This window comes from Notolepis coatsorum (assembly GCF_963971535.1).
Source record: "Notolepis coatsorum genome assembly, chromosome: 20".
Lineage (NCBI taxonomy): Eukaryota > Metazoa > Chordata > Actinopteri > Aulopiformes > Paralepididae > Notolepis > Notolepis coatsorum.
This window is the reverse complement of record NC_140184.1, coordinates 69976914-69989525: the sequence shown is the minus strand read 5'-3', so window position 1 is coordinate 69989525 and position 12612 is coordinate 69976914. Positions and strand designations below refer to the sequence as shown.

General features: G+C 45.5%; 1 protein-coding gene across 1 annotated transcript in view; it reads left to right on the top strand.

Annotated features, from left to right (window-relative positions):
• Positions 1-12612, top strand: part of phlpp2 (PH domain and leucine rich repeat protein phosphatase 2) — a gene marked incomplete at its 3' end in the record, with an annotated part of 293323 nt that overhangs the window by 212641 nt on the left and 68070 nt on the right.

The window sequence follows — 12612 nt, the reverse complement described above, 5'->3', positions numbered from 1 at the left end:
CAGTTAAATTGCTCATTCAAATGCCATTAAAACAGCGACAATAATAGGAAAGGAAAAAGAGGGTTATGGCTAAAGTGCAAGCAAAGCTAAACCTAAGCCAGCCTGTTATCACATATTTTATGTATATTCGGTCGAGAGCCAACGTGAGCCTTGGCCTTAACATGACAGCTATAATGGAAAAATTAGCCATTATTATATAATTACTCAACATCAACCCTGTAACCATCTACCTTGGAGTCTGCATATTAATGTCGCAACGTTATAGCACAAATGGATCACGGAAAATTCAAAACAAAATTAAGGCATATCAGCAGTTAGTCCAAGGTAGAATCGGATCACATTTAAATCGCGCATACAGATGACATAAAAACAGCGACAATAAGAAAAAAAAAGGAAAAGAGGGTTATGGCTAAAGTGCAAGCCATATAACCATATAGCCATAAGGTGCAAGCCATACCCGACCCAACCTGTTATCATATATTGTATATGCATATTCAACCGACCTTGGCTTCTACTATTGGATCCCAAAGCTCAAAACAACCTGGATATAAAAATAAAAGCATACCAGAAGTTAGTTAAGGACCCGATCACTCTTGAATTGTGCAAACCAATGACACTTTGAACAGCAACAGCAACCAAAATATGTAACCATTAACGGGTCTCGAATGTCTCAGCGCAGACGATAGACGAAGCCCGCTTAGCTAGCCCGAGGCTAGCGCGTAAGCTAGTGATGAATCCGGATAGCACGTTAGCCTATTATGTACATTGTTCAGCTAGCTCGTTAGCTTCCAAAGAGGCGATACACAAGTACGACCATGAGGTCAGCTTTAGCAAGTAACAGAAGACATTGGGAAGCCCCGCTAGTTGGATGGGCAGTGGGCAGTTAGCATGTCTGGGCATGACAGCAAGTATTTGTGAACAGTCGGCCTAATCAATGAATATAGGCCCACACCGCCAAGTCACTCACCCGACAGAGACATCAAGCAACAGTCTCGGGTATCCCCGCGAGATATTCCTTCGCTTTAGCCAACGACCAAAATGAACGCTGACCATCGACCTTCTCCAATACAGATAATTTCGCGGGAGCGAATAACGTGGGCCTCAGGCCTAGTTTCCATAGCTTAGTCAGGACCACCTTGTATTCGCCTCTCTGTGCTTGAACCTCCGGCGTAAAGTCCTCGAAAATGGCCACTTTGTGATCGCCAAGCCTCAGATTACCCCTTCTGGTACGAGCCGACCGCATGATGAGTTCTCTCTGCTGAAGCCTGTTCAGCTTGACTATGATGGGCCTCGGCTCTTTGTTCACGCCGGGAGAAAACCTGCCCGCTCTGTAGGCCGACCCACAGACAGGAGGCGAAGGGAGGACGTCCGTCCCTAGTATTTTCTGCAGCAGTTCGGGCATGGTCTCAGAGAGACGGCCTTCACCGCTGGTCTCCGGTACTCCAACAATCCTGACGTTGTGGCGTCTATCCCGGGACTGCATCTCCTCCACCGCCGCCTGTAGTTTGTTGACTTCAGCCTGCCTAGCAAGCAGGGCGGATTCGAGACCCGCCATCTTCTCGCACTGTAATGATACCTCCGTCGTTAGCATGGCTAGTTCGTTAGCATTAGCTGATGAGGCAGCGTGAATCGACTCCATCTTGTCTGTCAGCGGGACCACCGCCAGCCGTATTTCTTCCGATATCTCACGACGGAAGTTGACACAAAAATCCGCCAACACTTTCTTCTGTGCTTCAGCGACGCGTGCCTCAGAGTCTGCGTGTAGCTTGGTCATGACCAAGAGCACAGCTTCGCTTATTTCCCCGACACCGGACGACGATGCGGTCAGGCCCGGTGGTGGTGGTTTGCTGGATGGGGCGCTCATGGCTCTGGTTTCCACCCCCGTCATCGCAGAAAGTCAAAAAAAAGTCGACGACAGTATACTAAACACGACGACCTAGCAAACAGATAAAAAACAAATAAAAATAAAATAAAGACTAATGGGGAGAAACGTATATTCAGCACGGTAGAAGGGAGCTCATGTGAAACACGTCTACTCCATGATCGCTCAGCTCCGCCCCCCCCTCAACTTGTCTTTTTTGTAGTTGTGGGAACTACTTTTTCTGGCGGATGGTTTTTTCAATAAATCTTCGATTAATGTGTGTTTATTGTATAGAAATAAGGTTGGATGAATCTGGCAGTTGTATAAAAGCTTTACACCACTTGCAGTCGTGATTTGTGAACAATAAACCATGCCTAGGGGGGTCTAACGACCCTCGGCTGCGCCTCGGGCCTAACAACCACCCCTAGGCATGGTTTATTGTTCACAAACCACTCCTGCGCGTGATGTAATGCTTAAATATTATACAAGTACGCTAATAGAAAAACAACATTATCCCAGGAAAGATAAATACATTGATATCAGTCATCCTTAGAAAAGATCAATGTAATACATCTATAGAAAATATAATAAAGAAAGGATTAAATAAATTCACAATGGACATACTAATCATAAAGGCCAAAAATATAATAAAGGCCTACGCATAAACAAGTCCATCTATAAAATCACGAGAGCTCTTCATTAAGACCAAAGGGCACAGTTTATAGATCCAATGTGTGTAGTTTCTTGATGACATCACCACCGAGAGGGGCGACAGTAGCTCGGGAGGTAGAGCAGTCGTCTGGCACTCCAGAGGTTCCCTGTTCGATTCCTGCTCCTCCCGGGCAGCGTGTCGATGTGTCCTTGAGCAAGACACTTAAGCCCTAATTGCTCCCGATGAGCAGGTTGGCACCTTGCATGGTTGTCTCTGCCGTGAATGTGTGGGTGAATGGGTAAAATGTGAGTAACAAATTGTAAAGCGCTTTGGATAAAAGCACTATATAAAAAAGCAGCCATTTACCATTTACCACCCCTCGAGGATATGGAGACTTTATACCCCAGAATTCAAAGATGCTGGGGAGCAATTATTGGCTTTGACGTAGTGCTGTGTGATGGCATCATCTAGGTTTTTAGTGCGTATAGCTGTCTTGTTCCACCAATTCAAATCTTTAGTGGTCATTTGTGACTCGGCACCGTCTAGCCCACCTTGTTAAGGAGCTCACGATTCCTCAGAAAATGGAAAAATGTTGCGTAATTCAGAAATAGGTCGAAATTTTGATATTGGCCGTTTTGAGTGCTTTGAAATCTTCTCTATCTGTCTCCTTATTTACAAAACTTAATACAACTTGTAAATATTGTGACAGATCTCCTCCCCTGTCCTTTGGATATGTGAAGGATGGGAGATATGTCCGTCACAGAAGGAGTAGAGTCAATTAGGTAGCTGTGTACTGATAGAATACACCTGCACAGCATTAGTCACACACATCTCACATGCACACACTCCCGACACACACACTAGCTGATTAGTACTGATAGAATACACCTGCGCATAATTAGTTGACACACATCTCACACGCACACACACCAGACACCCACAGTACAAATACACTAGGATAGTGAGAGTTGAGTTGAGCGGAGTAAGGAGTTGGAGTGTGGTATAGAGAGAGAGATTGAGATTCAGAGTTGCGACGGTGAGAGGTAGTGAAAGGTGAGGATAAAAGCGAGTAGGTGTTCTTTGTGTACTGGACCCTGGACTGGCTGAGATTCCCCCTTGTGTACTGACCCTGGACTGGACGACTACCCTGAATTGTGAACAATCCCTTTTTCTGTTGGCGAGCCTGTTTTGTGTTTTTGACCCCCGGACCGGATAACGACCATTCTATTGCTTTTTCCCTCTGGATTCTGCCCTGAATTCAATAAATACTTAATATAAAGGCTGGCTGGCAGTGTGCATAGAATAAGGTGTAGATTATTGAAATTGCACACACATGAGTAGTACTATTGCAGTTGATAAAAGAGGAAATCTTACATTTTCTTCATGTACGAGGGTGGGTGAAGTCTTTGGTGTTAGTGGAATTGGAACATTGTGCACAGCCAGTTAGAAGACTCTGATGAAGATGTACTAACTAATTAACCAAGTAACTAACATCTAACTAACTAATTAAATGTTTATGCACCAGAAATAAAGGCCTAAACTATCTTTTTTATTTCTTTTTTTTCCACATAACATATAACAAGACATACCAGAATACAATAATAAAGAATATAAAGAATAAATGTATAAATGAAGGAGTAAATCAAATAAAAAATATATAATAATAATAATAATAATAATAATAATAATAATAATTAACAGATCGACCGACAATAACAATAACATTTGTGGTCACAAGACAAGACAACAGGAAAAATAAATAATATATATATATATATAAATTATTTATTTTTCCTGTTGTCTTTTTATTTTTATAATTATAAAAATACAAAAAAACATATAAAAATATATGTAAAAATGATCTTTCTCAGTTTTTAAGAGCTACAGTAAAGCTTGTTGCATTGTTTTAAACACTCCTTATTTGCCCATTCGGTGAATATGTTTGCACATATTCACGGAATTGACCGATCTCAAACCCCGCCCTCTCTTCTTGATCCTCCAATCATGACTGTTTGTCAATTTGTGATTGGATGATCAAGAAAAGAGCACAGGGTGTGCGATAGGTCCAGTCTTAAATTGCTATCTTGCTCCACCTGCTGTCCCGCTGATAGCAAACTATCATTACACCTGGGTAAAACAGAGTCCATTCTCTTCGGATCAAATAACAAACTCAGCAAGACCGACGGCTTCTCAGTTACAGTGGGTGACAATATTGTCACAAGGAAAGATGAAATTACATACCTGGGTTCCATCCTAGATGCAAATCTTTCCTGTGACAAAATGGCATCCAATGTAATAAAAAAAAGTCAACCAACGAACTCGATTCTTATACCGGATCTCCTCTCTGGTAAACAGTGATGCCACAGATTACTTGTAAAAGTAATCCGATTACTGATTATTGATTACTCCTTTAAAAAGTAATCCAAGTTACTTTACTGATTACTTGATTATCAGAGTAACTTAGTTACTTTGAAAGTAACTAGGTTACGAAGTCGTCGTCGTTCCCCCAACCGTTTTTTTTTAAACGCTTTATTGAAAGTGCATAAATTGTTTTTAACTTGTTTCTCTGCACATAACGTAAATTGTTAAACTAGTGCTTCAGCTTCTGTACCATCAAGTATGGTAAAGCAACAGTCTATGATGCTCACAGCATTAGAGCAGCCAGCCAGTGGTTTTACAAAACCAGTGTATCCATTCACATCTAATGCGGAGCTGAGCGATCATGGAGTAGACGTGTTTCACATGAGCTCCCTTCTACCGTGCTGAATATACGTTTCTCCCCATTAGTCTTTATTTTATTTGTTTTTTATCTGTTTGCTAGGTCGTCGTGTTTAGTATACTGTCGTCGACTTTTTTTTGCAAATGCAGGCTGAACTATTCAATTATATCAACTGTAACTATTAAATTGTTTTTATAAATGTCTCTCTATAAACATACAATCAGTCTCTCTTTAACATGTAAATTAACTGTAAATCTGGCAAATAAGAGCTTTTGCTCTGCCACCATCAAATATACATTAATCAAAAGGGAAAGAAACAATCTCTCTCTTTTGCTGTTTGGCTGGCCTCCGAGTCCTCCTGTACCTAGTCGAAGCGTCGGCTAGTGTTGTGATTCCAGATGCTTTCAATGCAATTGGATGTGCTGTTTTTAGCGGTAGACAGTATTTTGTTTCCTCCGCATATGAACGTGAAGTAGTGACTGAGGCTACGTTTAGACGAGCGTTTTGGTTTTGGGATGGAAGTCTGAACAGAAACTCACTTTTAATTTTGCCAAGCGTTTTGGGGTGGAATTCTCCGACGACGGAGCCCTGCTGTCACACGATTGGCGCATATGTCACATGACGTGCTGTGAAGACCCGCCCTACTCTGCCTCTGATTCGCAGACTGTGGATGGGGAATGTGATTGTACCAAAGCAGAGTCACTCACAGACAGAGTGTCCAGTCACGCCGCGGGACACATTCTTGTGTAACCCTTTCACTGCCACACTACGTCACTCCCAAAAGAAAAACAGCTCAAAATGTATTTTTGACTGTCGAAAACTAAATAAAATACTGCATTCCGCCTGCATTATGAATTTATGATGAGATAGTAACGAAATAGTAACGCACAGCCACTTGGACAAGTAACTGCAATCAGATTACTGGCTTTTAAAGATTAACGCGTTAGATTACTATTTTCGGGGGAAACAAGAATACCCTGAAGACTCTGGCAGGAGCACTCATTCAAGGGTACTACGACTATGCTTGCACCTCATGGTACCAAAGCACCTCAAAGGCGCTAAAAACAAGATTACAAACATCACAAAACAAACTGGTCAGACTACTGCTTGACCTTACTCCTAGAACCCACCTCACCCCTGCCCACTTTGACTACCTAGGATGGCTTAGAGTAGACGACAGAGTACAGCAACTTGCAATGGGCCTGGTCTTCAAGATACACTACACCACACAGGTACCCATGTACATCGAAATACTTCCCAAAGGTCAGTGAATACCACGCCCACAACACCAGAGGGAGTTCCACAAATCATGTGCAACCCAGATTCGGCACAAACAAGGGACTAAACACATTTCGCAATTATGCCACAACAATGTGGAACGCCCTACCCACAGCCGTAAAAAGATTTGAATCCCTACCCACATTCAAAACCGCTCTTAAAGAGCACCTACGGGAGGCTGCAATTCGAAACTGGCCACCGTAAAGGTCCAAACCCCCCCCCCCCCCCCCCCCCACCAAATAGACAGTCTCCTCCCCACCGTATGTATATATTTTCTCCCCACCATATGTATATTTTTTCTCTCACCCACCCACCCCCTCCTAATGTACAGTCTCCTCCCCATCATATGTATATAATCTCTGTCAGGATCTATGGGTAACAGTACTGTATATTTGCATATCGTATATGTCACAAATGTAACAGTACTATATACCTGTATGTCATGTATGTCCCTATGCCATAAATGTCATGATGTCATGTATGTCCCTATGCCATAAATGTCTATATGAATTTAAAATGGGGGACCCTGATGGAAACAAGACAAACGTCTTTCTCAGGTCTGCATCCCCTTAACAATTGTGTGTATTGAGCCGTACTGTATTGTACCCATTCTGCAATCTGTTAAATAAAGTTTTCATTCATTCATTCGTTCATTCATTCATTCATTCATTCATTCATTCATTCATTCATTCATTCATTCCCTGCTCTGCCTGGCTGGCTGCCTCTGGTTTCTATTGACTTGTCAGAAGTTTAAGTTGAACTACCTGTAGGTTGAACGTTGGGCACGGTGTCACAGAGACGCATGCTGTGTCCAGCGGAGTGAGAAGCCATTGTTGCACAGAGCGAGTCGGCACATCTTATCTGAAAGCCCTTCAGTAGAGATAATGTTATTAGGTGTTAATAATGTACTAGCTTCTGTAATATTGTATGTTTTGAGACTTGTGTGTGGGTGTCCATGTGAGGGTGTGTGTGTGCACGTGTGAGGGTGTGTGCAGGTGTGCGTGTGTGTGTGTATGTGTGTGTGTGTGTGTGTGTGTGTGTGTGTGTGTGTGTGTGTGTGTGTGTGTGCGCACGCACGCGTGCATATATATGTGTTTGTATAAACAAGAATAAAAATGTAAATACATTATATAAGTAGCTACTCTACTGTGTAGCTGAGAGCGAGAACATTTACACTTGGCTGCATCTCTCTCTCTCTCTGACTCTTTTCTCAGTATATTATCCTTTGCTGTGTTTTTCTTACTGTATCTCTCTCCCCCTCCATGTCTGTCACTCCGTCTCTCATCTTTATATTTAGAATCAGGATGGGGGCGGGGGGTGGTCTGAGCTCCACCATATGTTGTGACTCAAGGCAGCCGCCACCTCCTCCATTGCCGGCTGCATGTGGAAGAATGAGGTGGATGGTTTGAATGTATGGAGATACACAGAGAGAGAGAGAGAACCCAGCCATGCCTCTGATCCTACTCCTCTCGCCTTGTATTACCTCATGTATGTGTACAAACAGACTAAATACTGTGTCTGCATTATGTATATCACATAAAAAAATCTCACCCCCCCCCCCCCCCCCCCCGACACTGCCATCAGGCTCCACAAACCATGGGCATTGACTGCTGCCTGCAGCTGGAGAGCTAACGGCTGCAGAACTCTTAACCACCAACTCCTGCCAACACCTATTACGTAGGACGTATGTGGTGCCAGTTAGGGTACCTTGCGTATACCGCACCTTGTGTATACTGTTTACTTTTATTCATATACTGTAGTGTAGGAAGTGGGAAATCACGATCAGAGAGAGTTGAGTTTCTTTGACCACACATCAATGTGCATCATCTATTAGCATAGCGTGCATCCATCAACATCAACGTGCCATATTTGCCGTGCGCCGGAGGGTTTGTGAGTAGACTCACCACTTTGGCTGCCGTGTTAGTCCCAAGCACAGCGACAACGTGATAGTACTTGGTTTCATTTTCCGTTATTTTCCTTATTGCAAACTGCGCTTCTGCCTGCACAAACCATGCAGTAGCTTGCGTTTCACAGAACTCTGTCAATTTCAGCGCGACTGCTGCTTCCATTAGTTTCAGTGCGACTGCCGGTTCCATTGTTCAATCGTTCTTGAAAGCATCCAAGAACGTCAGGTTCACCAATGTAGGAAGTGGGAAATCACGATCAGAGAGAGTTGAGTTTCTTTGACCACACATCAGTGTGCATCATTTATTAGCATAGCATGCATCCATTTACAAACCAAGCAAAGAGTTAATATGGCCGCTCCAGCTACCCACAATCCCCCGTGTCCTTAAAGTGACAGTGTAGGTGAATTATGTCCAGTCCATGTAAGTGCCCACTACATATGTCCCCCCAGAATTCACTGTACTAACTAAAAAAACGGGTCGGTAAACGGACCTCCCGACCATAACGGCTCCGAATAACCGGAGCTGGCATATGAGATACCGCGGGACCCCCTGGGGCCTTGTGGTGGCGAGGAGGGCAAAGGGCATGGTGGTAATTGGGCGGTGAGGGAAGTGATTTAGGGTGATGAGGTTTAACACGGGGAGGTCGCCCTCGCTGTGGGGGCTGTGCGGGTGCAACAGGGTGATCCACATCCAAGTGAGCTGGCTAAAGCCGGTCCACCGAGACATGTTCTGGCTTACCACCAATGTCCACCACAAAGATCTTACTTCCCAGCTGTTGGACACAAAAACGGCCCTTCATAGGGGGGTTGAAAGGACCTGCGGTGGGCATCGTGCCGTATGAACACATATTTCGTGGCCTGGAGGCCGGGCAGGTCCGTGGCAAACCATGCTGCGAGGTGGGGACTGGCGCAAATGTGGGGACTGGCGCAAATGCGGTTGGCCATAGACCAGCTCAGCTGATGATGACTGGAGATCCTCCTTGGGGGCGGTCCTGAGACCCAACATGACCCACGGGAGCCTGTCGACCCAACTACCATCGCTAAGGGTAGCTCGGAGAGCGGCCTTCATGAACCGGTGAAACCGCTCACACAAACCGTTAGCCTGCAGGTGATAAGCGGTAGTGCGGCGCAGTCTCACCCCCAAGTTTCTCGCAATCTCAGACCAAAGCTCTGAGGTGAACTGAGGTCCGCGGTCCGACAAAAGGTCAGACGGAGCACCGAACCGGGCCACCCACGTATATATAAACGCCCGAGCCACATCAGTGGACAATGTGGATGACAGCGGAACGGCCTCTGGCCACCGAGTGGTTCTGTCCACCATCGTGAGGAGGTATGTGAAACCATGTGATGGGGGTAATGGACCCACGAGGTCCACATTCACATGGTCAAACCTTCTTTCGGGCACGGAGAACTGGGCCAAAGGAGCTTTAATGTGGCGGTGCACCTTAGCACGCTGGCACATCACACAGGTCTTAACCCACCCACTCACATCCTTTTTCAGCCCCTGCCAAATGAACTTGGCTGCCACCTGTTTTTGAGATGCCCTGTTTCCGGGGTGAGAGAGACTATGTATGATATCAAAAACATGACGTCTCCAACTGCTGGGCACAACCGGTCGCGGCCGTCCCTTGGAAACGTTGCACAGGAGTGTGCCGTTAGCCTCATTAAATGCCACATCCTCCAGCCTAAGTGCTGTGATGGCCATCCTGTAGGCCTGAATGTCCCGGTCGGAAACCTGGTCTGAGGCCATGCGTGCATAGTCCAAACCCACATGGACGGCCCCGACTAAGGCCAGAGAGAGACAGTCCACCACTAGATTGTCCCTGCCTGCGACGTGCTGCATATCTGTAGTAAACTCCGAGATATATGACAGATGCCTCTGCTGACGGGCAGACCATGGCTCAGTCAATTTGGCCATAGCAAATGTCAGCTGCTTGTGGTCTACAAACGCCGTGAACGAACGAGCCTCCAGCAGGGAACGGAAATGCAGCACGGCCAGATAGAGGGCGAGGAGCTCCCTATCAAAAGTGCTATATTTGCACTCATTAGGTCGAAGCTGCCAGCTAAAAAACGCAAGTGGCTGCCAAGCCCCGCTCACCCACTGTTCGTATACCGCTCCAACAGCATAGTCTGAAGCATCAGTTGTGATGGCAACAGGGGCGTTGGGAAGCGGGTGTGCCAGCCTGGTTGCATTGGCCAGGGCGGTTTTAGCATCGACAAATGCCTTGCGTCTCTCGTCCGTCCAGTCCACCACATGTTTGGCGATTTTACCCCTTAGAGCCTCGTACAGAGGTCGCATTAGCTGAGCAGCCCGGGGGACAAACCGATGGTAAAAATGTACCATGCCAAGGAACTCTTGCAGAGCCTTGATGGTGGGTGGCAGTGGAAAATTTGCTATGGCGTCAACTTTAGATGGGAGGAGGACTGCCCCATCTTTAGTGACGTGGTGCCCGAGGAAACCAAAGGGAGTAATCACCGCTGTTTTAATACCCAGGTTCTCCATGTTGGAAAACTCTGCCTTGGCAACGGCCAGCTTGGCAGGATCGAGGCGTTGAGCCCGGGAGTAGACTGGCGCACCTGCCGTAGCGATGTGATGCTCCACACCGTGCTTACTGGTGGAGGACGAGAAGGTGGGCTGGGTAAGGACAGGGAACTCGGCTAGCAGCTGGTGAAACTCTGTAACAGACAACATATTAGACAAACCCACAGGAGGCACTGCCCCGACAGTACATTCAAATGAACAAAAGGTGGTGACATCGATCAAGCGATTGTTCCTGACATCCACCAACAATCCATAGGCACACAGCAAATCTGCACCCAGTAGGGGCACAGACACATCAGCAGTGATGAAGTCCCAGCTAAACCGCCGGTCACCAAAACACAGTTCCACTAGCCTGCTGCCATACGTGCGGATTGTAGTGCCATTGGCAGCTTCCATAGGGGGGCCGTGCCCGTCGGCCAGGGTGTCCACCCTTGACGCAGGCAGCACGCTTCTCTGTGCCCCTGTGTCGCACATGAAACGACTGCCTGAGATGGTATCCATACATGGGGGACGGCATTGGTTAGCCCTGGCTCCATGTGAAAAAAACCGCCTCCTCGGCTAACATACAACAGTCATTTATTGTTGTGTTGGCCAAAGCAGCCCTTACCTGAGCCGGTAACTGGCGTAAAAACAGCTGTCTGAAGAGAAAATGTTTGGGCTCATGCTCTCCCATCAACGCCAGCATCCTATCCATAAGTTCGGACGGTTTACTGTCGCCCAGACCTTGCAATGAGAACAGCTGGTTAGCTTGTTCCACCTCAGACAGTTCAAAACTCTTTAACAAGTGTGCCTTCAGCGTGCCATATTTGCCGTGCGCCGGAGGGTTTGTGAGTAGACTCACCACTTTGGCTGCCGTGTTAGTCCCCAGCACAGCGACAACGTGATAGTACTTGGTTTCATTTTCCGTTATTTTCCTTATTGCAAACTGCGCTTCTGCCTGCACAAACCATGCAGTAGCTTGCGTTTCACAGAACTCTGTCAATTTCAGCGCGACTGCTGCTTCCATTAGTTTCAGTGCGACTGCCGGTTCCATTGTTCAATCGTTCTTGAAAGCATCCAAGAACATCAGGTTCACCAATGTAGGAAGTGGGAAATCACGATCAGAGAGAGTTGAGTTTCTTTGACCACACATCAGTGTGCATCATTTATTAGCATAGCATGCATCCATTTACAAACCAAGCAAAGAGTTAATATGGCCGCTCCAGCTACCCACAATCCCCTGTGTCCTTAAAGTGACAGTGTAGGTGAATTATGTCCAGTCCATGTAAGTGTCCATGTAAGTGCCCACTACAGTAGTGTATATTCAGATACAAATTATTTAATATATATTATATATTCAGTGGTGGAAAGTATTTTATTTTTACTCAAGTACTGTACTGTACTTAGGTACAATTTCGAGCTACTTGTACTTTATGCAAGTATTTTCATTTTAGGGAACTTTATACTTCTACTCCACTACATTTCAAAGGAGATATTGTACTTTTTACTCCACTACATTTATCTGAACCTATCAGTTACTAGTTACTTTGAAGGAAAGGATGTTAGAAAACATGGCATAGAAAACATGGCAAAAATGTATGAAAATTATATACGTTTACATTTGAAGAGCACATAATCAGAGCACCATAACTGGACCACATACCACTTTAACATA